The sequence below is a fragment of the Mustela nigripes genome, chromosome 12 (genome assembly GCF_022355385.1).
Source record: "Mustela nigripes isolate SB6536 chromosome 12, MUSNIG.SB6536, whole genome shotgun sequence".
Classification (NCBI taxonomy): Eukaryota; Metazoa; Chordata; class Mammalia; order Carnivora; family Mustelidae; genus Mustela; species Mustela nigripes.
In genome coordinates this window covers 38426772-38453449 of record NC_081568.1, presented here as the reverse complement: position 1 = coordinate 38453449, position 26678 = coordinate 38426772, and the positions used below count along the sequence as shown (strand labels likewise).

Here is a 26678-nt window from a genome sequence, read left to right as displayed (position 1 = left end):
GAGGAAACAGTCTATGCCATTGTATCCATGGTGATAGTATAAATGCCAAATGTGAAAGGTGACTTGATGAGAGTGCTCTGAAGATAGGAAAGCATATAAATAAGTGGCAGCTGGGAAGTAAATATGTTGAAATCAATCTGGAGCCCTTCAAGTAAGACAAAGCTAGATCTTGGTCAGGTTGCTGCAAATTCAAGTTCATTCCTCCTGAAACCTCTGCCTATATTTCTCAAATGGGTCTAAGCTTGAGAAAGTAGCTCAGCTCAAACACTAGACTCCTCCAAAGTCTCCTTTCATCTTCTGCCCCCATACTCTCAATGCTTCAAGTAATTGCTAAGAATTCTAAACATCTATAATCCCTTATCCATATTAGCACTTTCCAATAGAAATAAAATGTGAATCACATGTGTAATTTTACATTTTTTTTGGTTGCAACATTAAGATGTTAAAAGAAATGAGATTGAGTAATTTTAATATTTTACTCAATTAAATACATTAAATGTCTTTTAATATTTTATTTAAGTACATTAAATGTTTTATTTAGTTGTTATATTTTATTTAAACATTTTATTTATGTCAAATATTATAGTTTTAACATATAATCAATATAAAACATTTTAATGAAACATTTTACACTGCTTTTTTCATATTGTCCCCAAAATTAAGTGTGTACTTTACACTTACTGTACAAGCCACATTTTAAGCACTTAAAATGCTCAGTGGCCACATATGTGTAGTTGCTACCATATAGTCAGTATAGGTGTCTACCTTTCATGTGATATTGAGGTGTATCTTGTATTCGAAGTATGTATATAAATGCTATGGATGTGTTATTGGACTTTGGACTTCTTGAGGACAAGATTCCATATGATTGGTCTTTGTTTCTTCACATTGCACAACACTTCATTTTGCATATAGTAGGTACTCAGTGGATTTAAATTAAATTAAATAAAAATATTATAATAAATACATAATTATAATATTATAATAAATAAATTAATTAAAATATTAACAAAGGAACAAATGAATGAATAAAATAAATGGAAACCCTGAAGAACTAGTTTTTGGTGTTTTTTTTTTAAAATCTGGGAAATACAACTTTAATCAATAAAATCACGTATTAGTATTGGGCTTAAACCACTCAATGCAACCAATATCTACCAAGTACCTACTATACTAAGACATGTGCTAAGTGCTGCAGGGTCTATCATGTTGACTAAAGATAACAGTTCTTGCTCTACATAGCCTTACCTGCCATGGTCACCTAAGTTAGGGATAAATTAATGTTCTGTGTACCAGCTTTGCAAAAGGAGACATAATTCATCATGCTTTTCAGCAATCTGCTATTTTATAGCACACCTAATAAGGTATGCTAAAATTCTAGGCAAATATACATGTATTTTTGCCATTTTAACTATGCCAAACAGCATTCATAAGAGATGTGTCTCCCCGCCCCACCATATCTTGCCATTTTCGAGGCGAACAAGGTGAGGGAGTATTTTAAATTCACATTAACTAACTTGCAATAAGTTATCCCTGAGAAACTTAAGAACTTAATATTATTTTGTGCTGCAGGGGAAAAATTGACACTGAGTGCTATAAATATGTCAAAATCTAATCCAGTTTAATGGAATGGGCACAAAAATTTCCCTAAGGGAGTTCTCAAATTCCATGTTCTGGCCCTGAATACTTGGTTTTGACTTTGGATTTTTAGTCAGTAAAAAATGTTTACCGTTTGATGACTTTCCTGAAGCGTGAGTTCTTGGGCTCAAGAGTGTTTGTCTGTTTGTCTAACTATCTCCTTACCTACCTTTCATCTATCCATTTATTTATTCAATTATGTATGCACCTAGGACAATTCCTGGATCATATTGGGAGTTCCACAAATATCTTTTGAGTGAATAATGCAAATTAAAACCCATGATGATTTTTATTTGTGATTCATTATGTGTATCTTCTGAGATTAGTAATCTGCATTTGCCAGATGAGGAGAAAATGTGAATGACCAGGGTTGTGCACTATATACTCTCTTGCTCATGACTAATCATGTTCACAAATTTGTGATGTATTTTCCTATAACATTTTTATTTCCTCACACCTTTTCCCCTTTATATGACTCATATTGTTACTACTCTTACGTATTAATCATTTTGAAACCACAGTACTCTGAATCATTGATGGATCCTGGGTTATAATGAAATACATCCACTTGGAAATGAGAGCCCTTCTAGGAAACATCTTGATGCCACGTGGCTCTTCTAATAAGGTTCCAGGCTACCAACTTGAGTCTATCTAGAGGAAAACATTGAATTGATCTTCAGTATTCTGGAAGCACAAGAGTGGTTATGAACACTGGTAGTTTCTCAGGACTGTTGTTTGAATGTGAATGTACTGCTTTTTAAACTTATTTCAGCCATGTTATGCTTTTTATAATGGAAGGGTATAGTATATGAGCGGGGAATGAGTTCTTACAGAGCAGCTGGGGAATGAGTTCTTACAGAGCAGCTTTCTAGGGGACATCAGATGAGTTTCCTTTTCCTGCTTTTGCATGTCATTAGACACTAACTTCCACAGTTTGTTTCTAGACATAAAACTTGATTATCAGAGCCTCTTAGGCTAGGAAGTCTTTAACTTTCTATCTAACCATCTTAACATAGGTTATGTTTGTTTTCATAAACATACTAGTAAGATCTGGGCTTCATGAGAGAAATAAGCTGACTGAATAACTGGATTATTGGAAGGTTGTGCAGTGTGTTCTTTATTGGTTGTGAAATCAAAGGCTTTATAATCTCCATTTATGGTCAGGTGTCATACTGTGCTGCCTATAGACTGGCACATTGAATTGACTTTAAATTTTAAGACATCTTTATATGTTCTGACTCACCATTAGTATCTCAGCACTTTTATTTTTCACAGTTGAAAATTTGCTTTTTAAAAATAATTTATTTATTTATTTTTAATAAACATATATTTTTATCCCCAGGGGTATAGGTCTGTGAGAAAATTTGCTTTTAATAAAAAAATATGTAATATATGAACCAATTCTTTGGAAATATTTTCAATTTGTTCTGGGACTATAAAGCTCTACAGGATCTCAACTTTCTCTTCATATGTTGCCAGAATGCTCAAAATTAGGACTTACAGCTTATAATCAAAACCAGCATTATCATTCCACACTTTTCAATCCAAACCCATTCTGTGGGTCAAGTTCTTTATTGTCCCTGGTCCCATATTTTTCCTACTCACTCTTAGAAATCTTTTCCCTTTCAGTTATAAGAGCAGTTTCATTTCAGAATGTATATATCATGACTGTTGTAATAATTAGGGCCTCAGTCCAACTTAAAGCTTGGTTTCTCCCTAACTTAGGCCTGCTTCAGTCAGCCTTCAGAACCAAGGAGGGGCTGGTGGCTTCTCTGGTTCCCCTGCCTTCTTCCTCTTTTCCTCTGCTCCCATTTCTCTGTGTAGTGTTGGCTCCTGCAAAGTGCAGGAAGGATAGGGGCAGGAAAGTCATACTTTCAGGACATAGTGGCAATCTGGCACTGAGTTCCTCTGCTAGAGGAACTTTGTCCCCGGGTGCTTTGTAGGAATTTTAGAGATGACACTGCAGGGCCCCCTAGTGCATCTCTCTTGACTCAGGAAGGCTCTTGTTCTCAGCTGGGTTATATCATCTGTTAAATGTGCTTTTTCCCCCGGGTATAGGCCAAATTGTGTCCTCCCCAAAATGTATGTTGAAGTTCCAAATCTTGACTCCTGTGAATATGACCTTATTTGTAAATAAGATCTTTGCAAATGTTATTCACTTAAGTTCATTGTAGCAGATCCTAATCCAGTATGATTGGTGTCCATAAGAGGAGAAGATAGAAACACACAGGGAGAGCAAAAACAGGATGTGATGGCAGAAACAGGAATTGTAGTGAACAACTGCAGGTTTAGAAACACCAAGGATTGATGACCACCACCAGGAGCTGGGACTGGCCAGGAAAGACTCTCCCCCAGGCTCGGGAGAAGCATGGTCCTGCTGACACCTTGATTTCAAACTTCTAGCCTCTAGAACAGGGAGAGAATACGTTTCTATTTTTTAAGCACCCTGTTTATTATACTTTGTTAGGACAGCTTTAGGAAACTCATAGTGATGGGAACCTTTTTGAGAGGACTCACTCCACCATGACATTTCTATTTCAGGTTTCTCATTTGGTTTCCAGGAATTACACATCTTTAATCTGCCATTGGCAAGAAAGCAGTAACTTCTCAGTTTTGCAACTCAAATCTACTTTCAAGTGTGAGTCAGGTAGCACTCCACTTCTCCTCATGGAGTAGGAGGAGGAACTGCCATTGAGCCAACACCCTTTCATTTCTAACAGTTTCAACCCTTTCAAAGCCTCTCTTTGGTATCGGGCTGCAGACATGTATTGCAGGCTCTGCACAAGTCATTTAGCACCTCACTTTGGCAATTAGGAGTATTTGCATCTGTTTCAGTTTTTGCCTTCTGGAACCTCCACCAAAACTGAAACAAAAGTGTCCCATTTTAACATTCTGATTTAAATCTAAATTAATTTCTGCTAGATTGTCAAGTTTATTGATACCTAGTTGGACGGAGCTTTTTTTTGTTTTAAAAATTTCTATATTTGTAGTTATGTTCCTTTTTCAGTTTGTAGGTTGCTTATATATTTTTCTCTCTCCTTTTTTCCTTGTTCAAAACTTAGTAACCTTTATTTTGTATATTGTATTAATCTTTTTAAAGTATCAGCTTTTGATTTTATTGATAATTCTGCTAATATATTTGTTATTGTGCACTTCATCTATTTTTTGTTTAAATTTTGTTAACTTCTATATTTTTTCTTTGGCTTATTTGATTGTTGCTTACCTTCCAGAGATGGAGGATGAGTCACTTGCTTTGAGCAATTTTTTTTTCTTCAATAGTGCATTTTTTTCCTGAGTATCAGTGTGGCTATGTAGCAGACATGTTTGTTAAGTGTTCATCTGTTCTGCCTTTTCCTCTTCCCCAGTTCCTTAGACCTTGCATTTGCTTTCCTGCACTTGGGTATATAGGTCTGTTATATTAATTTTTTTCTAAATATTTTAAAACTTCCATTTGAGAGGCATTTGAGGATGGCTTAGTCAGTTAAGCATTCAACTCTTGATTTCTTGATTTTGGCTCAGGTCATGATGTCAGGGTTGTGAGTTCGAGCCCCACATCAGGCTCTGTAGTGGACATGGAGCATGCTTAAGATTCTCTTTCTCTCTCTCCTCTGCTCCTCTCCCCTGTGTACCTTCCCTGCTTGCAACCTCTCTCTCTCCAAAATAAATAAATAAATAAACTTCCATTTAATTTCTTCTTTAATCCAAAAGCTATTTAAAAGACTTCGGTTTTTCTGGTTGGTGCTTTGGAACTGCTACTGACCTTTTGTTGTTACCTTTTGGGTTGCTATCTTTTCATATTAACTTTTAAATTTTTTAAATCTATTTTTTATTATTATGTTCAATTAACCAACATATCATTAGTTTTACATTTTAAGTTAGTTTTTATTTTATTTATAAAAAATTAAATTAGTTTTAAATTTTAATTGGATTTTATGTTACTGGATTTCAATAGCATTTTATTGGATTGCAATAAATTAATATGCTTGCATATTAATTAATCTGCCCTGGAGATTTATCAACATTTCCTTTATTTTTTAATACTTGCTAAATTTTTGTGCCTGCTTCACGTATTTGAAAAGAACACATGTTCTGTTTGTTGGGTACAACGTTCTGTAGCAATTTACAGATTAAGCAATTTAATTGTGTATCACTAATTCTCTATATCCTCATTTGTGAATTAATTGTTTTAAATGATTTTATTTATTTATTTGAGAGAGAGAGAGGAAAAAAAAGAGAGAAATGATACAAGCAGGGTGAGGGGCAGAGGGAGAAGCAGACTCCCTGCTAAGCACAGAGCTCAACCTGGGGTCTGAACCCAGGACCCTGAGATCATGACCTGGGCTGAAATCAAGAGTTGGATGCTTAACTGACTGAGACACACAGGTGCCCCTTGTGAAGTAATTTTTAAACATACATGTATTAAAACTTTCTTACTGTGGTTATCAGTCAATTTTTATTTGTATTTTTTCTAAGATTTTGATTTCAAAGGCTACCAGGAATACAAATATCCATGACCTTAAAGTTTTAGTAGATTTAATATTTCATTAATATAAAATCTTTACTGATTTTTATCCTGAATTTATTTTATCTCATATTAATGTTTTACTATTCTTTTTTTTAAATTTATATTATTGCAGTAAGAATAGATCTACTTAATATGAGATCTACTTAACATGAAATACACACACTCTCTTTTTAAAGATTTTATTTATTTATTTGAAAGAGAGAGACAGAGATAGCAATAGGGAGCACAAGTAGAAGGAGAAGCAGCAGGCTAGGAGCCCAATGTGGACTCGATCCCAGGATCCTGCGATCATGACCCAAGCTGAAGGCAGATGCTTAACTGATCGAGCCACCCAGGCACTGATGAAACATACTTTCTTAATAAATTTTTTAGCAAAGAAAACAATCAACAGAGTGAAAAAAATAACTTTTGGAATGGGAAAAAATACTTGTAAACCATATTTGATAAGGGATTAATCTCCAGAATATACGAGGAACTCTTACAACTGAAGAGCAGAAAACTAATAACCTGACTTAAAAATGGGCTAAGGACCTGAACAGACATTTCTTCAAGGATGACATACAAACGGCCCACAATTGTATGAAAAAAAGTTCAATGTCATTAATCATCAGATAAATGAAAAAACCACAGTGAGATCACTTCACACCTGTCTGGATGGCTATTGTCAAGGAGTAAAAAGCAAGTGTTGGTGAGGATGTGAAGAAAATGGAACCCTTGTATGTTGCTTGTGAGCATGCAAAATGGTGCCGCCATTATGGAAAACTATATTTGCCATCTTTTGTTAGTATTTGTTTTAAATACCCTTTTGCCTTTCTTTATTTTTAAACTCGCTGAGTTATTTCTTTATACTTGGATCTCTGAAAAAGATCATATATGGCTATAATGTTTCCCCAGTATGGAAATCTTTGTCTTTTAATCCATGGATTTAACCCATGGCAATTTATCATGATTACTAATATATTTGGAATATGTTCTTGCAATTATATTTTATGGTTTTCTTTTTTTATGCTTTCTTGGTGTTTCTTTTCTTTACTGCTTTTTATGTGATTTTGTTCTCTTTGTTCCTTTTTTCCTCCAAATGGTTTGGTAATAATATGTCATAACTCTTAATGGTTAGCCACAAGTTTTTTTTTAACAAGCACACTAAGTTTGTAAAGAAAATCAACAGCTAGAGTTGATCAGCATCTATATGTCTCCTTGTAGGACATTAAGAACACCACCCCTCTTTCTGCTATACCTTCCTGTTTTTTTTTTTTTTTTTTTTGTCACGTACCTCTCACTTCTTTCACTTTCTTTTTACCTTCTGCAACCCTCCAGCACCCAGTCAATCAGTTTCACTTGCATTTTTTCCTCCATGGAGTAGGGTAGATGGGTTAAGAGCAAGGTAATTTCAGGTTCAGTTCTGCTTTGCTGGTGGAGGTCTTAAGTGCTCCAACTTCTGAAAACAGCTAAGATAAAACTTTCCCTTGACAATATTGATAATCTTGTATATATAGTTTTGATGAATTATTTACTCCTACACAATCATTGTCTGTATTCTCCATCTTTTTTGTTTTTAAGATTTTATTTATTTATTTGACAGAGAGAGATCACAAGTAGGCAGAGAGGCAGGCAGAGAGAGAGAGAAAGCAGGCCCCCTGCTGAGCAGAGAGCCTGATGCGGGACTCGATCCCAGCACCCTGAGATCATGACCTGAGCGGAGGGCAGCGGCTTAACCCACTGAGCCACCCACGCGCCCCTGTATTCTCCATCTAATCAAAGATTCAGTCCTATAAATCCAAAAGAAGGGAATGTAGAGAGAAAGGAAAGGGGAGAAGAGAAGTACCATTCACCCTGTAGCACTTAAAATGTATATATCACAAAATAAATTGTAAACAAAATAAGACTAAAAATATAGGCAGAAAAAGATTTGTAGCGACTAAATATATAAAAGCTCAATAATAATACTGATTTTGAAAACATTAAAAATTGAACATGACATGAAAGATAATTTGCTGATAAATACAAATAGCTATTATATATAAAGATAATGACTACCATGATTAAGTAATAACAAACAAATTTAAGCCACCATGAGATGCTTTTTTTTTTTTTTTTTTTTGCTTATTGGGTTGGCAACAAAATTTTTAAATTAGTGAAATACCAAGTGTTGATGAGGATGTGAGAAAACTATAATTCATTGCTGAAAGGACTATAGATTGATACAGCCTTATAGATAGGTTGGTACTTATTTAACTTATTTAAAAATATGGCTATTTCTATTAATCTAAAGTGTAAATAAATTATAACCCTGGAGAACCAGGATCTCACTGCTAAAAATTAATCCCAGAGAAATAACAAATTGACTGTTTAAAGACATCCTTTCTCCTTACAGCAAAATTTTTTAAAAAAGATTTTATTTATTTATTTGACAGACAGAGATCACAAGTGGACAGAGAAGCAGGCAGAGAGAGAGGGAGGAAGCAGACTCTCTGCTGAGCAGAGAGCTCAATGCGGGGCTCTATCCCAGGACCCTGAGATCATGACCTGAGCTGAAGGCAGAGGCTTAACCCACTGAGCCACCCATGTGCCCCTCCTTACAACAAATTTTTAAGAAGTTTTAATTTAAATTCCAGTTAACTTACATTGTAATGTTAGTTTAGGTGTTCAATTTAGTGGTTCAACACTTCCATGCACCCAGTGCTCATCACAAGTACAGTCCTTTTGACTTGCTAACAAAGGTCAGGCATATTCTATGCACTAGAGATATATCAGGAAGCAGAACAAAGACCCCTACTTTTGTGGAACATATTTTCCCATGAGGGATCTTGGAATCTAAGCAATTATTTTTGAACTATTCTTCAGTTTTCATGTGTAGGATGTGACATTACTAGACAGGAAGGCATCTTTAAATAGCCAAAACTAGAGATGTTAATGATGCAGATTTATTTTTTTTTAATTTATTTATTTAACAGACAGAGATCACAAGTAGGCAGAGAGGCAGGCGGAGAGAGAGACACATGGAGGAAGCAGGCTCCCCACTGAGCAAAGAGCCCGACGTGGGGCTCGATCCCAGGACCCTGTATCATGACCCGAGCCGAAGGCAGGGGCTTTAACCCACCGAGCCACCCAGGCGCCCTGATGAAGATTTATTTTAATGTAAATAAAATACTTAAAAGGTATATGGTATAATGAGCACTGGATATTATATAAGACTGATGAATCATAGACCTGTACTCCTGAAACAAATAATACATTATATGTTAATTAAAAGAAAAAGGCTACCAGAAATACTTAAGATACCTTGACTAAAATCTTACATGATTTATTTGAGATTTAATGTTTTTTATTTAATATGTTAGTTAAAATTTTTATATCAAGTCTTATCATAAAATATTTATTCCTTTTATTAAATTATCTTATTTCATCTATGGAACAATGAGTATCATTTAATATCTTAACAACTGATATTCATTTAACATACTAACCTTAAATGATACTCATTCTACATTTTCAGTCTTTTATTAAGAAAAAAATATATGCTATCTATTTGTGTTAACAGATTTATTATTTTTTTTTAAGGTGTGCAGTTTTATTTTTCTTTTATTTTTTAAAAAAGATTTTATTTATTTATTTGCGAGAGAGAGCATGAGAGAGGGAGAGAACATGAGCAGGGGGTAGGGGCAGAAGAAGAAGGAGAAGCCGACTCCCAGCTGAGCAGGGATCCTGATGTGGGACTCGATTCTAGGACCCTGGGACCATGACCTGGGCCAAAGGCAGACACTTAACCAATTAAGCCACCCCAGGTGCTCAACAGTTTTAAACTGTACTGTATATACCTTTCTCTTTAATACTACATATATAAGTTTTGATCACAATATATAACTAAATTACTAGTTATTTCTTTTTTATTTTACTTATTTATTTTAAAGATTTATTTATTTATTTGAGAGAGAGAGAGTGTGTTTGCAGGGGGAGGGGCAGAGGCAGAGAGAGAGAGAAAAAAACCTCCAACAGACTCCCCACTGAGCACAGAGCCCAACATGGTGCTCAATCTCAGGACCCTGAGACCTGGGCCAAAATAAAGTGCCAGCCACTTCACTGACTGAGCCACCCAGCCACCCCCATTTCTTATTTTTAGAAATAATTCTTGTTAAATTATTCCTCAAAGCCAAACACTGAGGTTTGATGCACAAACACATAAATTTATAGGATTCCTTAAATAATGACTAACACATTATTTAGTCACACAAAATTTTACCTTTATTACAAATTAAGTAATGAGAACATATTAATATTTTAATAACATGTTATAAATTATAACAAATTGTAATATACATTTATTACATTAGACCTATACTATAATAATCTTAACCTTATTACTTTTAGTAACCTGCCTTTTTAATATAATCTCTAATTTATTTGTCCATGGTTTTATAGTTTATAAAACTCATATTAAAATGTTTATTTTAACTCAAAAATAAAGTTAGTTTTTTTTTTTATTGAGGATGAATCTGACTTAACTAAATGACTTGACAACCATAACTGGTTTTGCCAATTAAGTTACATAATGGGGAGTTTCTACATAAGTCATATGATAAAAATCGTAAGTCTGCAGCTCCAAACATATATCAATATGTATTTAATGCATGTGAAATACAAATATTATACTTTTGAAATTATATTGGAAAAATGTACTGAAATGAATGATAATTCAGATTTTTTATTCTTTCTGAGCATATCGTGTTATATGAGACTACTAACTGAAAGAGCAATACATATAATTAATAGTAATTTGATAAATCTTGGTTGTGAGAAAGTGAATGACAAATGTATATGTAATAGATTTTGCAAGTCAGGTATTTCTATTTCTTTTTTTTTTTTTTTTAGATTTTATTTATTTGAGAGAGAGAGCAGAAGCAGAGGGAGCAGCAGAGGGGGAAGGAGAAGCGCAGGCTCCCTGCTTGATGCAGGACTTGATCCCAGGACCCTGGGATCATGACCTGACCTGAAAGCAGATGCTTAACTGACTGAGCTACCGAGGTGCTCCTGCAAGTAAGTTATTTCTAATTCTTTGCTTTCAACAGAATTTCCAAATGTCTTACTCAGGTTGCCAGCTGATGGATCAAAGTAATTTTTGGTAGTGATCATTATGAGATATTTGGCATTGCTAATAATTTTGTATTTTAATTTTTCTTATAATAATTTTAAGTAGTATATAAAAACCCCATGACAAGTAGAGAATGAGGTTTCAGAAGAACAGAGAAGAGTTCAATATATTACTGTCTTCAATAGCATCCTTCCCCTGGTTTTGAGAAAAGGGCCCAACATTTGCATTTTTTCCCTGGACTCTGTAAATTATATGTATCTGACCCTGGTGCTCCCTTTATTTGGGAAAAGGGTGAACAAATAAGCATAAGATAGCCCTTTCTGGAGGAGTGAAGGGGAGGTGGAGAGGTAGAGGTTGACCAGGAGAGCATTCAGAGTTCCATAACTGGTTGTTTTTCCAGGAACTGGTTTGTAAGTTCAGTTAAGTTTGAGGGAGTGGCCTTTTGACTCCAGGCCATGTTCTCTAGTCCAGCTCTACCAATAACACAGTGACAGCTGGATAGACATCTGACTTCAGTGTTGCTTTTTAAAATGGAAATAGAGTAAAATTTCAGCAGGGAAATTTACTTTCTGTCTCAAATAGAACTCAAAGTCTGAAGATGTGTTTGTTATAAAAAATATCATTAAGAAATAATAGAATAATAACCCCAGTCTTTTGACAGTACTTTTATAGTTGTTATTACTAGATTCAGAGGACAGATCTTAGCACGAAGATAAAGAAGCTGCCTTTCTAGAATTGTTCAGTGACACTGGAGTCATATAGTGTCATGGTTGAAATTTATTATTAATATATGTCATCTAGTTGATCCAAGCTTATGTCCCTTTGCAATAATGACTGAACATCTTTTCCCTCAGGCAGGCCTAGCGGTTAGTCATGTTGTGAGGAAGAAAAGAATTAATACTAGGACATCCTTAGCACAGTGTATGTTATGGAAATCCTCAAAAAATAAATGTTAATTTATTATCATTGCTAAAATTTGGAAGTAATGTTACTTAGGAGAAAACAGTTCCTTTCTAGACTCCCCACTCTTCTCATTCCCTATATCCTTGTTCTCCCTCTCCCCTAATGTAGTCACTTATTAAGAATATAGAATCATAGGTCATGATTGATGATGGAAGAGTGCAGAAAAATATTCAGACACATTTAGATAATGTCCTGCCTCAGATAAGATGAGTGAAAGTGGTGACTCCAGCCATCTTTCTCTTTTTGTTTGGTGATTGTCAATGCCCTCATGTAGAATGTAGTGGTTAATTCCTCCTCTCATCCACTTTTTCTTCCACAAACCTTTGTTGAGTGTCTGCTTTCCTTGTACTCAAGGAAGTTGTAGTTTAATGGGTGAGCAACCATATAATTTTGATGATGTGTTACTATACAGAAAGGGCTAGTGCATACTGGGGGAGCATGTGGGATGTCACCTAATGCAGTTGGAATGATTTATGGAATGCTTCTTGGAATTGATAACAAGTTAGCTGAATTTTGAAGAAAGAATAGAAGTCAAGTGGGTAAAGATGTCGCTGGCTTGAAGAGTTGCAGGTACAAAACATGGAGTTCTGTGAGAACTTCGTGGGTTTAGAGATTAAGAGATCGAACAGTAACCACTTATTTTCCCTTCTTTTACTAAGCATATTTTTACATTTATTGCTTGTGATTCCTAGAAAATAAGAATTAAAGACTCTTTTATGATCACATAAATGGTTAAAATAAACTTAGATAAGAAAAGATCTCTTTGGCCTGAAATAATTTCGTAGGGTGTTTCATATACTTAGAACTGGTGAAAAACGGTACCTCGGTATTATTGCTTCATATCTCTTTATTAAATGATTTATTCTGTAATGATTCTCTTTTTCTTAAGAAAACCTACTTTAGTTGGATGCATGCTTATGAAGCAATGGATTTATCAAAAATACTGCCATTACCTCACTGTAATGACTCATCATTCCAACCCCTGGAATTTATATTCCCTTGAATGACTTATGTTACTTATTTGTGGAAATTCCAGTGAAGTGGAATGCAATTTTTATTTTTACTTTCAGTTCATGATTTTATTATTTAGTTATCTTCAATGAGTATATTGACCACTTATTCTGTTCCAGGCACTGTGCCAGACACTGGGAATGAAACTGTGGACAAGAAGACTCTGCTTATCAGCAACTAACCGTCCACTCTATGTGTTTGACAATGGAGGTGTGGATGGGGTCTGAATTAGGAATAGGGTGAGTGGGGAGTGAGGATGCAGAGAGCTTTAATGCAGTGTAACTTTAATGCAGGCACAGGGGTGGGGGGGAGCAATGTACAGGCTAGTTTGAGAGTATACAAGAGAAAAAAAAATACCCCAACTGAGATAGTTCTTCTAAATTAAACAAGGTAAGAAAGGGAAAGAGGAAAAGTGAGGATTGCAAGAAACTTTAATGTTTAGAATCTATAGAGATTCACTGATAAAAGAAGTCTCAGAGGCATGAGTGAGGTCTGGATTTTATAGTCTCATTCAATCCTCCAGACAAATCACAGATGTGTGAGAGACAGATTCTAGATGAACCCAACAACAACAACAAAAGCATTGCTGTGATTAACCCTAGTTTGAAGAATCATGAACAAATCGCTGTTATTTTAGATAACCATGTGTTGGGGTGGTTTGTTACATAGTAACAGATAACACAGACACCTGGGTTAATTATCAGTCTAAACCCAAGTTCCTTCATATATTCACCCTTCCATATCCTCCACTTGGAAAATCCTTTTCACAGACTGTGTCAACTTACTGTCCTTGGGGAGCTCATGGCTTGGGAACAAGAAATTTTATCATTATCTAGTACCCCTTCTTTCTTTCCTACCTTTCCCAGTTTCAGCAAACACCACCTAGCCTGAAATATGCTTGAGTAGGGGGAGATCTTAATGGAGTATGGAAGAGTCTAATCCAAGTTGCAATTTTCCTCTTGGTTTTATTTCAGTGCAGTTTATTGTATTCCAACTAGAAGGGCCACAGACAAATAGGAATGTCCCTAAACAATTAGAATTGTGTTTATTGCCAACAAGGAAGCATATTCTCTTAGAGTAATAAAAGACAAGACATTATTATTTATTTATTTATTCCCCTGTAGAGAAGTTGATTAGACCCAGAGTGTGAGCAACCCTTGGAAACATCTCTGCTTCCATCTGAGGTGTGAGTGGTGAAGGATCCCAAAGAAAGTTAGATGGGATGAAGCAGAGAGCAATTCCATCAAAGATCAGTTTTTATATTAGAGAAGGAACAGCTGGGCTGCATCTCAAAGAAATAATTTCCTACATGTGAAAGTGATTTGACTTTTTTAAAGGAACTGAGGTGTAGGTGAGGGTGGATCATGGTCTATCATCTTTTTCAGGAAGATCATTTTAAGAGTTTCCTTAATTATGTACCCTCAAATTATGAGTTGTCTTCAGTTATATTTTGCAATAGCAAATGGCAAGTTTTGCTGAGAGAAGCAGTCTTAACTCTCACAAGGTAGTTCTCCAGAGTCTGATTACACAACAAGAGATTACAGAATCAGCACTTATTCTGGAAATTTGCAAGTTTGTGCTGAAGTGACCCTCCCTATGCCTTGAGTATTTGGCAAAGAGAATGGGATATAAAAGGCAAACAGAGTTCAGCTATTTATTTCTTTATTAACTAAATGTAACCTAACCAGAATCCAAGTGATGACTCTATAGTAGTGAACCAGTTTTCCTTTGCAAAGATTTAATGAAATATGTGATCATATGATAACATTTGCCATCAGATCATTGAAACTTGAGACAAGTATGAAGGAACAGTGCTGTCTTATCACTTCTAAACACTAGTTATAAGTTGTCTTTGATACTGAGTTCTATTTATATGATCGGTGTAGTTAAATTTCTCTGGGAAAAAAGTTAATTATGTACTGCACCTCATTCAGGGTGATTTCTTTTTTTAATTTTTGAAGATTTTAGTTATTTATTTGACAGACAGAGATCCCAAGTAGGCAGAGAGAGAGGAGGAAGCAGGCTCCTCGCTGAGCAGAGAGCCCAATGTGAGGCTTGATCCCAGGACCCTGAAATCATGACCTGAGCCAAAGGCCTCTGCCTTAACCCACTGAGCCACCCAGGTGCCCCATTCAGGGTGATTTCTGACTTAAAACTCTCTTCTGTCAACATTCTCAATAATATTGCCCTCTTGCCCTGCTGATACTCATCTATTCAGCAAACCTTCAATCAACTCAAATGTTTGCCTATGCTCCCACAGCTTAATTGCCAGAAGTGATACAATCACACAAAATAGTGCTTCTGAAAATTTGTAGAAGATTTTCAATTTAAATGCCAAATTATCAACTTAAATTTTCACATACTTTGTCAGTTCTTGTACTAACTCATCAAAGGAGCCACTCCAAATTATTATCATTTTACTCAAGCACAGCACACACCCTTGTCTTCAGTGAAGTGAAGGTGTTGAGAATTGGGAACTTTCAAGTATAGTCAATGAGACTTTAAATTGGTACAATATTTCTTGAAATTGTATTGGCATAAATTATCAAAAATTTAAATATACAGTCTTATTTCTGACCATGATGAAATAATAATGACTTCACTTCTTTTTTTTTTTTTTCAATTTGGCTATCTTTATACCTTTATTTTATATCTATAAGAGTCTTAAATATGACAATACCATTCCTTGGTTTGTCATGTATATTATAAGTATTTTCCATAATTCCCACTTTGTTTTGTGAGTTTATTTATTTATTTAAGATTTTATTTATTTATTTGACAGAGATCACAAGTAGGCAGAGAGGCAGGCAGAGAGAGAGGCAGAGGGAGAGGAGGAAGCAGGATCCCTGCGGAGCAGAGAGCCGGATGGGGGGCTTGATCCCAGGACCCTGGGATCATGACCCAAGCCAAAGGCAAAGGCTTTAACCCACTGAGCCACCCAGGTGCCCCAATGTGATTTTATTTGTTAAGATTGGAACTTGTGGGATGCCTAGGGTGAAAATTTAAAGGTTCTGACCTTACATTTGTGTGACCCCAAGAATGAATGCCTCTTTTTCTTTTTAAATATTTTCTAATTTTTAAGAAATCTCTATACCCGCCTTCCCCCCAAAAAAGGGGGTTGAACTTAACAGCCCTGATATCAGGAGTCACATGTTTCACCGACTGAGCCAGCCAGCATCCCAAAATGAATGCCTCTTTAGGAGTAAGCTGCCAAAGGTTCAGCCTGTTATTTATGATATTCATATTCTGCTGTAAACAATTAGAAAGTTTTGCTTTTAGTGCAAAACTTAATGTCTAAGGAAAGGAATGTCTGATGTCTCTGATTTTTTTACCTATTTGTCACTTTCTGGATCACTGTGCAGGAAGGAGATCCCAAAAAAGTAAGCCTGTTTCATTAAATTGAGGAAAGAGAGATAAGAGTTTGTAGTAGTTGAGACAAAGCCTTTGGCTTTGCTTTTTCTCAAGATTTCTTTAGTTAATCAGGGTCTCCTGTGGTTCCATACAGATTTTAGGATTGGTTTTTTCCATTTCTGTCAACATGCCATTGGATGTTAGGGATTACATCAAATCTGTAGATTGCTTTAGGTAAGTAGTATGGACATTTTAGCAATGTTGATTCTTCCAAAGGAATGGGGTATCATTCCATTTTTTTGTGTCTTCTTCAGTTTCTTTCATCAATGTCATGTGATTTTTCAGTGTGTACAACTCTGGTCTCCTTGGTTAAATTTATTCCTAGGTATTTTATTCTCTTTGATGCTATTGTAAATGGAATAGTTTTCTTGATTTTTTTTTTCAGATAATTCAGTGTTGGTATATAGAAATGCAGTTGATTTTTGTATGAATATTTTGTAAGCTGATTTGGTCATTAGTTCTAATTTTTTTTTTCTTGAGTCATTAGGGTTTTCTGTGTGTAAGATCGTGTCATTTGCAAACAGACATAGTTTACTTCTTCCTTTCCAATTTGGATTAATTTTATATATTTTTCTTGCCTAATTGCTCTAGCTAGGACTTCAAATAGTATGCTGAATAAAAGTGGTGAGAGTAGGCACATTTGACTTCTTCTTGATCTTAGAGGAAAAGTTTTTTAGATTTTTCACCATTGAGTATGATGTTAGCTTTGGGCTTATCATATGGGTCCTTTATTATGTTGAGGTACATTTCTTTTGTACCTAATCTATTGAGAGTTTTTGTCATGAATGGATGTGGTATTTTGTCAAATGCTTTTTCTGCATCTATTGAGATGATCATATAATTTTAATTTTCATTTCGTTAATGTGGTTTATCATGTTTATTGATATGCATATGTGGAGCCATTCTTGCATCTTATGGATAAATCCCACTTATTTTTGGTGTATGATCCTTTTAACATATTGTTGAATTTGGTTTGTTATTATTTTGTTGATGTTTTTTCATCATGTTTATCAGGGATATTGGCCTGTAATTTTCTCTTCTTGTGATGTTCTTTCCAGCTTTGGTATAAGGATGATGCTGGCCTTGTAAAATCACTTGTAATCTCTCTTCTTTAATTTTAAAAGAGTTTGGAAAGATTGGCATTAATTCTTATTTATATGTTTGGTAGAATTCTCCAATGAATTATTCATTTGGTCCCAAGCATTTCTTTTTGGGAGGTTTTTTTATTACTACTTCAATCTCCTTACTTGTTTTTGGTCTGTTCAGATACTCGACTTTTTCATGATTCAGTTTTGATAGGTTGTTATGTTTCTTGGAATGTATCTATTTCTTTTAGGTTATCCAACTTGTTTGGCATATGATTTTTCATAGTGCAGTTGACCCTTTGACAACATGGGTTTGAACTGCATAGGTCCACTTATATGTGGATTTTAAACAACACAGTACTATAAATATATTTTTCTTCCTTATGATTTTTTAATATTTTTTTCCTTTGGCTTACTTTATTTTAAAGATACAGTATATAATACATATAACATACAAAAGATGTGTTAATGACTATTAATGTATCAGTAAGGTTTCTGGTCAACTGTAGGCTGTTAGTAGTTAAGTTTTTGGGTAGTCAAAAGTTATAGGTGAATGTTCTACTGCATAGGAGGGTTGGTGCTCTAAACTCTTGCATTTTTCAAGGGTCAACTGTAGTTTCTTTCTTTCTTTCTTTCTTTTTAAATATATTATTTATTTATTTGCCAGAGAGAGAAAGAGCAAGATAACACAAGCAGGTTAAGGACTTATAGAGGGAGAAGTAGGCTCTCTGCTGAGCAAGAAGTCTGACAGAGGACTGGATCCCAGAACCCTGGGATCATGACCTGAGTCAAAGGCAGACACTTAACTAACTGAGCCCCACAGGTGTCCCTCAACTGTAGTTTCTTATGATCTTTTATATTCCTGTGGCATCAAGTGTAATGCCTCCTCTTTAATTTATAATTTTATTTATTTGAGTTTTCTCTTTTTTTTCTTAGTCTAGATAAATGTTTGTTAATTTTATTTATTTATTTTTTGGTAAAACTTCTCTCAGTTTCCTATTGTCCTAGTCTCTATTTTATTTATTTCTGCTCTAATGTTATTATTTTCTACCTTCTGCTAACTTTGGGTATAGTTTATTCTTTTTCTGTTCCTTGAGGTATAAACTTAGGTTTTTTATTTGAGATCTTTCATTTTTCTTAATATAGGTCTTTATTGCTGTATGTTTTCTTTTAAAACTGCTTTTTCTGTGTTGCATACATTTTGGTATATTGTGTTTGCATTTTATTTGTTTCTAGATACTTTTTATTTCCCTTTCAATTTCTTCTTTGACCCACTGGTTGTCTGAAAGTGTGTTGTTTAATTTCCCTACACTTGTGAATTTCCCAGTTTTCCTGTTGTCATTGACATCTAGTTTCATACCTATCTATTAGATGAGTTCTATTATAGAACACTCCACATAACATTAGGAGATGATTGTTCATTATTTTCAATCACACGTGGAATGTCCCATAAGACCATGTGCTGGAACATAAAATTGGTCTCAATAATTTCAAAATGATTAAAATCATACAGTATGTTTTCTGGCCACAATAGAATTAAACTAGAAATTGATGATAAAATATTGCCTGGAAAATTCTTAAGTAAGTATTTGGAAATTATTTAAACACTTCAGAAAATAATAGTTGAATGGAAGAAATCACTAGGGAAACTGAAAGTATTTTAACTTAATGAAAATAAAGGCATAGTATGTCAAATTTTGTTGGATGCAGCTAGAACAATTCTAGGAGACATTTATAGCTAAATAATGTTCACACTAAAGTGAAGAAGCGTTTAAAATCAATGATCTAAATTTCTGTCTTCTGAAGCTAAAAAAAAAAAAAAAAAGAAAGACAATGTAGAAGAAAGAGATTAATGATGGTAGAGTACAAACCAAAGAGAATATGGACAACTAATAGAGAAAAATTAAACCAAGAGCTGGATGCTTAGAAACATAAGTAAAATTGATAAGCCTCTAGCTAGATTGATCAAGGAAAAGGGGAAAGAGACAATTTACAAATATCAGGAATGAAAGGGAGGATAATACTACAGATACTACAGAAATTAAAACAATTTTCAAATGTAAATCTCCTTGTATCTAGTAAAGAAATTGAATGTGGGATGCCTGGGTGGCTCAGTCTGTTAAGCTTCTGCCTTCAGCTCATGTCATGATCCCAGGGTCCTGGGATTGAGTTCTGCATTGAGCTCCTTACTCAATAGGGAGCCTGCTTCTCTCTCTGCCTATTCTGCCGGCTACTTACCCTGCTTGTGTCTTCTCCCTCTCTCTCTGACAAATAAATTTTTAAAAAAGCAATTGAATAAGTAAATTCCTTTCTACAGAGAAAACTCCAGTATCAGTTGGCTTTACTGGTGTATTTATATATATATATATATAAAATTATGTATTATATGTATTTTTATGTTCAGTTAGCCAGCATATAGTATATAATAAGTTTTTGTTGCAGTGTTCAGTGACTCCTTAGTTGTGTATATCACCCAGTGCTCATCCCAACACGTGCCCTACTTAATAACCATCACCCAGTCACCCCATCCTCTCTCCCCCTTCCCTTCTGTAACCCTCAGTTTGTTTCCTGGAGTCCATAGTCTCTCATGGTTTGTCTCCCTCTCTGATTTCTTCCCATTCAGTTTTCCCTCCCTTCCCTTGTGGTCCTCTGCTCTATTCCTTATGTTCCACATATGAGTGAAACCATATGATAATTGTCATTCTCTGCTTGATTTATTTCACTTAGCATAATTCCTTTCATTTGATGCAAATGGTGGATATTCATTTTTTCTGATGGCTAAGCAATATTCCATTATATATATGGACCACATCTTTATCCATTCGTCTGTTGAAGGGCATCTTGGTTCCGTCCCCAGTTTGACTACTGGGGACATTGCTGCTGTGAATATTGGGGTGCATGTGCTCCTGCTCCTTTTTACTACATCTGTACCTTTGCAGTAAATACCTAGTAGTGCAATCACTGGGTTGTAGGGTATCTCTATTTTTAATGTCTTGAGGAACCTCTGTACCATTCTCCAGAGTGGCTGTGCTAGTTTGCATTCCCTCTACCAAATATTTCAAGGTGAGATAATACCAATCATACTAACCCCTCCAGAAAATAGAATAGAAGGTAATAACTCCCAACTCGTTTTACATAGCCAGCATTACCTAGATTCCAAAACCAAAGAATTACAAAAATTGGAAACTACAGATGAATATCCTTTTATGAACATAGATGTAAAAATCCTTAATACAACATTAGCAAGTTGAATCCAGTTATGTCTAAAAAGGGCAATACAACATGTGGAATTCATCTCAGGAAAATGTTTGTTTAACATTTGAAAATTAGTAAGTATTATTTACCATGTAAACAATGAGACATAAAACCAAAATTATTTCACTAGATGCCGTATAAATATTTGACAAAGTTTAGCATCCATTTATGGTACAGTTATCCAGCAAAAACTATGAATGGAAGAGACTCCCTCAAAATGAAAAGAAATTCTATGAAAACATATCATCCTTAAATTGAAAAAACTGATACCTGAGATAGGAAATGAAACACAGGGGTTCACTTTCACCACTTCTATTATCACTTTATTGAAGAGCTTAACCAGTGCAAAAAGCCAAGAAAATAAAGGAAGGGGCATACACAATGAAAAAAAAAAAAAGAAGTAAAACTATTTTTATCTCATATGACATGATCAGATGTGTAGAAAAAATACCAAGGAATCTGTACTTACCAGACTTGAAAGAAAATTAGCAACGTATTTAGATACAAGGTTAGTATACAAAAGTTAATTGCATTTGTATACTAGCAATAAGCAATTTGAAAGTGAAATTTTAAAAATTTGATTTTACTGGCCTCAAAACAGAGTATTTTAATAGTAAATTTAAGAAAATTGGTCCAGAACCTGTGTAGTGTTCCAAACATGGGTAGGTAAATCTAAGAAGAACTAAATAATTGGAGAGATATACTGCCTGATTCGAAGACTGAATAGTTAAAAAAGGTCAGTTCTTCCCATATTGATCAGATATAGTGAATCAAAATCCTTGTAGGCGTTTTAGAAGAAAAGCACAAATTGATTCATATGTATGTGTGTGTGTGTTAAGAACCTAGAATTATTAAAAACAAGAAAAGACCAAAAGCTTAGAACTCACACAACTTTATTTCAAGATTTATTGTAAAACTCCATTACTTCAAGATAGTATAACTGGCATGAGGATGCACATGCAGGTCAATGAAACAGAAAAAATAGGCCATTTGGTCAATTAATATTCAATAAGTTTGCCAAAGTAATTAAATGAGAAAAGGGTAGCTTTCCAAAAACCAGTGCTGAAAAACTGGATATGAGGAAAAAATGAAAAAAAAAAAAGAAAAAAAAGAATCTTAACCTTTATATCATACACATACACATTTACATACCGCCCCCCCCCCCAAATTAACTCAAAATGGATCCTGTGCCTAAACATAAAAGCTAAAGTATAAAACTTCAGGAAGAAAGCATAAAGAAACTCTTCTAGAGTTTGAACTAGACAGATTTTTTAAAATTTAGTTTTAACAGTTATTGAAATGATACACTCTTTATACTAATTCAAAAGGATAAAACTCGTGTTCCCACTCTAAAAATCACTTTTTTACTATAAAGAATTCTCATTGCATTGGAACTAAGACTCTAGAGCTCTAGAAGTTTAAGATGACTGGCTAGAATTAGTTAGTAGGTTCCTCTCTTTTCAATTAGGTACCTGAAATAGGAAGTCTAATTCTAAATATTAGAAGCAAAGTCTATATGTTAGAAAAATAAGGAGAGAGACTATAACAGACTGCTTCAAAATACATGCCTGAGGTAAGAAACAGCTTGTACTTTCACATTGTGGCAATTTCCAGAAGAAATCTTCAGGTTTCAATGTTCAGGTTTGTATTTGGCCAGTCTTCTCCCCAGGTCTTTGATTTGGTCATTCTTCCTGGTGAGAATGCCTTTCATGTTTTGATAAGCTGCTGTTTGTTGGAATTTCTTCTCTAATTCCTTTTCAGCCATGCTCAGCTGCTTCTGAACCCTGAATAGGTCATGGTTGGCCATTGCTAGATTCTCCTCCAGGGACTTCTGGTTTTCTGTCTTGCCATTAAGTGTCCTCTGAAACTTACTCTTTAAAGAAGCTACTGTGTTTTCCAGTCATTCAAGTCTTAGACCTTTATAAAATCCTTTTAATTTCTTTGGTCAGGCTATAAATCCCGCAGTTCTCTTTTTAGCTTTGACTTCTCATCTAATGCATGTGTTGCCTATATTTCAATGGTCTTCAGCCTTGACTTTCTCATTCTCTTCTTGAAGTCTTAAAAGTTTCCTTGTTCAGAAGTTCTGTTGTTTCACCCTTGTTAAGTGGAGCAAATTTTGACTTCATGGTATCTATGATGGGCTTTTTATTTGAAGATTTAAATTCTGCCTTTTCAAATTCTGCAACTTGTTCTAATGATTCTCTGTTTTCATCTTTGGAGATATCTGTCTGTGGTTTGAGGCACCACTTCTAGCTTGTGAGAAAAGCTGCCACAGAGGTAACACACTGGTGTGGGCTGTGTTGATGAACTCAAACTCCAGCTCACTGTAGACTACAGCCTGCAGCCCTCTCAGGACCTCGGAGACCTCCTTCACAGTGAAGGTCTCTTCCACCACCCTGTTCTCCTTGAGGTCTTGGAAGCAGAAATCTACAGTTTTGAGTCCCAAGCCTCTCTTTGAACAAGCAAGATGCATGTCTATTCCTAGATATCTTATTATTTTTGTTGCAACTGTAAATGGGATTATTTTCTTACTTTCTCTTCCTGCTGCTTCATGATTGGTATATAGAAATGAAACAGATTTCTCTACATTGATTTTGTATTCTACTATTTACTGAATTTGTTTATCAGTTCTAGAAGTTTTTTGATGATCTTTTGGTCATTCTGTATATAATATCATGTCATCTGCAAATATTGAAAGTTTTACTCCTTCCTTACCAGTTTGGGTGCCATTTACTTCTTTTTCTTGTCTGATTGCTGTGGCTAGGACTTCCAGTACTATTTTGAATAAAAGTGAGAGTGGGCATCTTTTTCATGTTCCTGACCTTAAGGAAAAGGCTGTTTTTTTCCATGAAGGATCCATGGAGGATCCTTCCATGAAGGATGTTATTTTTTCATGAGTGGCCTTAATTATGCTGAGGCATGTTCCCTGTTTTGTTGAGGGTTTTTATCATGAATGGATGTTGTACTTTGTCAAATGCTTTTTCTGCATGTATTGAAATGATCATATGATACATATCCTTTCTCTTATTGATGTGATGTATCATGTTGATTAATTTGCAAATATTGAACCACACTTGCAACCCAGGAATAAATCCCATTTGATTATGGTGAATGATTTTTTTAAATGTATTGTTGGATTAAGTTTGCTAGTATTTTGTTGAGGGTTTTGCATTTGCATTCATCAGGGATTTTGGCTTGTAGTTCTCTCGTTTTAGAATTGTCTTTATCTCATTTTGGTATCAAGTAGATGCTGGTCTCCTAAGTGAATTTGGAAGTTTTCCTTCCTTTTATATTTTTGGAGTGATTTGATAAGAATAGGTATTAACTCTTTAATTTAGTTTGTTAGAATTTGCCTGTGAAACTATCTGGTCCTTGACTTTTGTTTGTTGGGCGTTTTAACATTACTGATCTAATTTCTTTGTTGGATATTGGTCTGTTCAGATTTTCCATTTCTTCCTGTTTCAGTTTTGGTAGTTTGGTAGTGTTTCTAGAAATTTATCCATTTTTTCTAGGTTGTCTAATTTTTTTGGCATACAGTTTTTATCGAATAATTGTATTTCTAATTATTTTCTATAAATAATTGTATTATTTATCTAATAATTGTATTTCTGTGGTTTTGGCTGTTATTTCTCTCTCTCATTTGCAATTTTTTTTATTTGAGTCCTTTCTCCTTTTTTTCTTGATAAGTCTGACTAATTGTTTATAAATTTTATTTTATTTTTTTTTTTCCTCAAAGAACCAGCTCCTGGTTTCATTGATCTGTTCTCTTGCTTTTTTAGTTTCTGTATCATTTATTTCTGCTCTAATATTTATTATTTTCTTCCTTCTGCTGGTTTTAGGTTTTGTTTGTTGTTGTTTTTCTACTCCCTTGAGTGTAAAGTTAGTTTGAGATTTTTCTTTCTTCTTGAGGTAGGCCTGTGTTGTTATAAACTTCCCTCTTAGAACACTTTTGCTGTATCCCAAAGATTTTGGACAATTTTGTTTTCATTTTCATTTGTTTCCTTGTACTTTTTTTTTTTTTAAAGATTTTATTTATTTGATAGACAGAGATCACAAGTAGATGGAGAGGCAGACAGAGAGAGAGGAGGAGGCAGGCTCCCTGCTGAGCACAGAGCCCAATGCGGGGCTCAATCCCAGGACTCTGGGATCACAACCTGATCCGAAGGCAGAGGCTTAACCCACTGAGCCAACCAGGCACCCCTGTTTCCTTGTACTTTATAATTTCTTCTTTTATTTCCTGGTTGACCCATTCATTGTTTAGTAGGAATTTTTTTAATTTTTAATTTTAAATAAATATACAATATATTTTTATCCCCGGGGTACAGGTCTGTGAATCGCCAGGTTTACACACTTCACAGCACTCACCATAGCACGTACCCTCCCTAATGTCCATAATCCCACCCCCTTCTCCCAACCCCCCTCCCGCCAGCAAACCTCAGTTTGTTTTGTGAGATTAAGAGTCACTTATGGTTTATCTCCCTCCCAATCCCATCTTGTTTCATTGATCCTTCTCCTACCCTCTTAACCCCCCATGTTGCATCACCACTTCCTCATATCAGGGAAATCATATGATAGTTGTCTTTCTCCACTTGACTTATTTCGCTAAGCATGATACACTCTAGTTTCATCCATGTTGTCGCAAATGGCAAGATTTCTTTTCTTTTGATGGCTGCATAGTATTCCATTGTGTATATATACCACATTTTCTTGATCAGTTCATCTGTTGATGGACATCTAGATCCTTTCCATAGTTTGGCTATTGTAGACATTGCTGCTATAAACATTCGGGTGCACATGCCCCTTTGGATCACTACGTTTGTATCTTTAGGGTAAACACCCAGTAGTGCAATTGCTGGGTCATAAGGCAGTTCTATTTTCAACATTTTGAGGAACCTCCATGCTGTTTACCAGAGTGGCTGCACCAGCTTGCATTCCCACCAACAGTGTAGGAGGGTTCCCCTTTCTCCGCATCCTTGCCAGCATCTGTCATGTCCTGACTTGTTGATTTTAGCCATTCTGACTGGTGTGAGGTGATATCTCATTGTGGTTTTGATTTGTATTTCCCTGATGCCGAGTGATATGGAGCACTTTTTCATGTGTCTGTTGGCCATCTGGATGTCTTCTTTGCAGAAATGTCTGTTCATGTCCTCTGCCCATTTCTTGATTGGGTTATTTGTTCTTTGGGTGTTGAGTTTGCTAAGTTCTTTATAGATTCTGGACACTAGTCCTTTATCTGATATGTTGTTTGCAAATATCTTCTCCCATTCTGTCAGTTGTCTTTTGCTTTTGTTAACTGTTTCCTTTGCTGTGCAAAAGCTTTTGATCTTGATGAAATCCCAATAGTTCATTTTTGCCCTTGCTTCCCTTGCCTCTGGCGATGTTCCTAGGAAGATGTTGCTGCGGCTGAGGTCCAAGAGGTTGCTGCCTGTGTTCTCCTCAAGGATTTTGATAGATTCCTTTCTCACATTGAGGTCCTTCATCCATTTTGAGTCTATTTTCGTGTGTGGTGTAAGGAAATGGTCCAATTTCATTTTTCTGCATGTGGCTGTCCAATTTTCCCAACACCATTTATTGAAGAGGCTGTCTTTTTTCCATTGGATGTTCTTTCCTGCTTTGTCGAAGATTAGTTGACCATAGAGTTGAGGGTCTATTTCTGGGCTCTCTATTCTGTTCCATTGATCTATGTGTCTGTTTTTGTGCC

At 35.1% G+C, this 26678-nt stretch overlaps 1 long non-coding RNA gene and 1 pseudogene across 1 annotated transcript in view; one reads left to right on the top strand and one right to left on the bottom strand.

Annotated features, from left to right (window-relative positions):
• LOC132027770 (uncharacterized) overlaps positions 1-11190 on the top strand; it is a 180894-nt gene extending 169704 nt beyond the window's left edge. The window contains exon 3 of the long non-coding RNA XR_009407195.1: positions 11033-11190. This is a non-coding gene — a long non-coding RNA (uncharacterized LOC132027770). The remainder of the gene's footprint in view (positions 1-11032) is intronic.
• Positions 11191-22607: 11417 nt separating this feature from the next.
• Positions 22608-24593, bottom strand: LOC132027511 (leucine zipper transcription factor-like protein 1; annotated as a pseudogene).
• Between the last annotated feature and the right edge of the window lie 2085 nt (positions 24594-26678).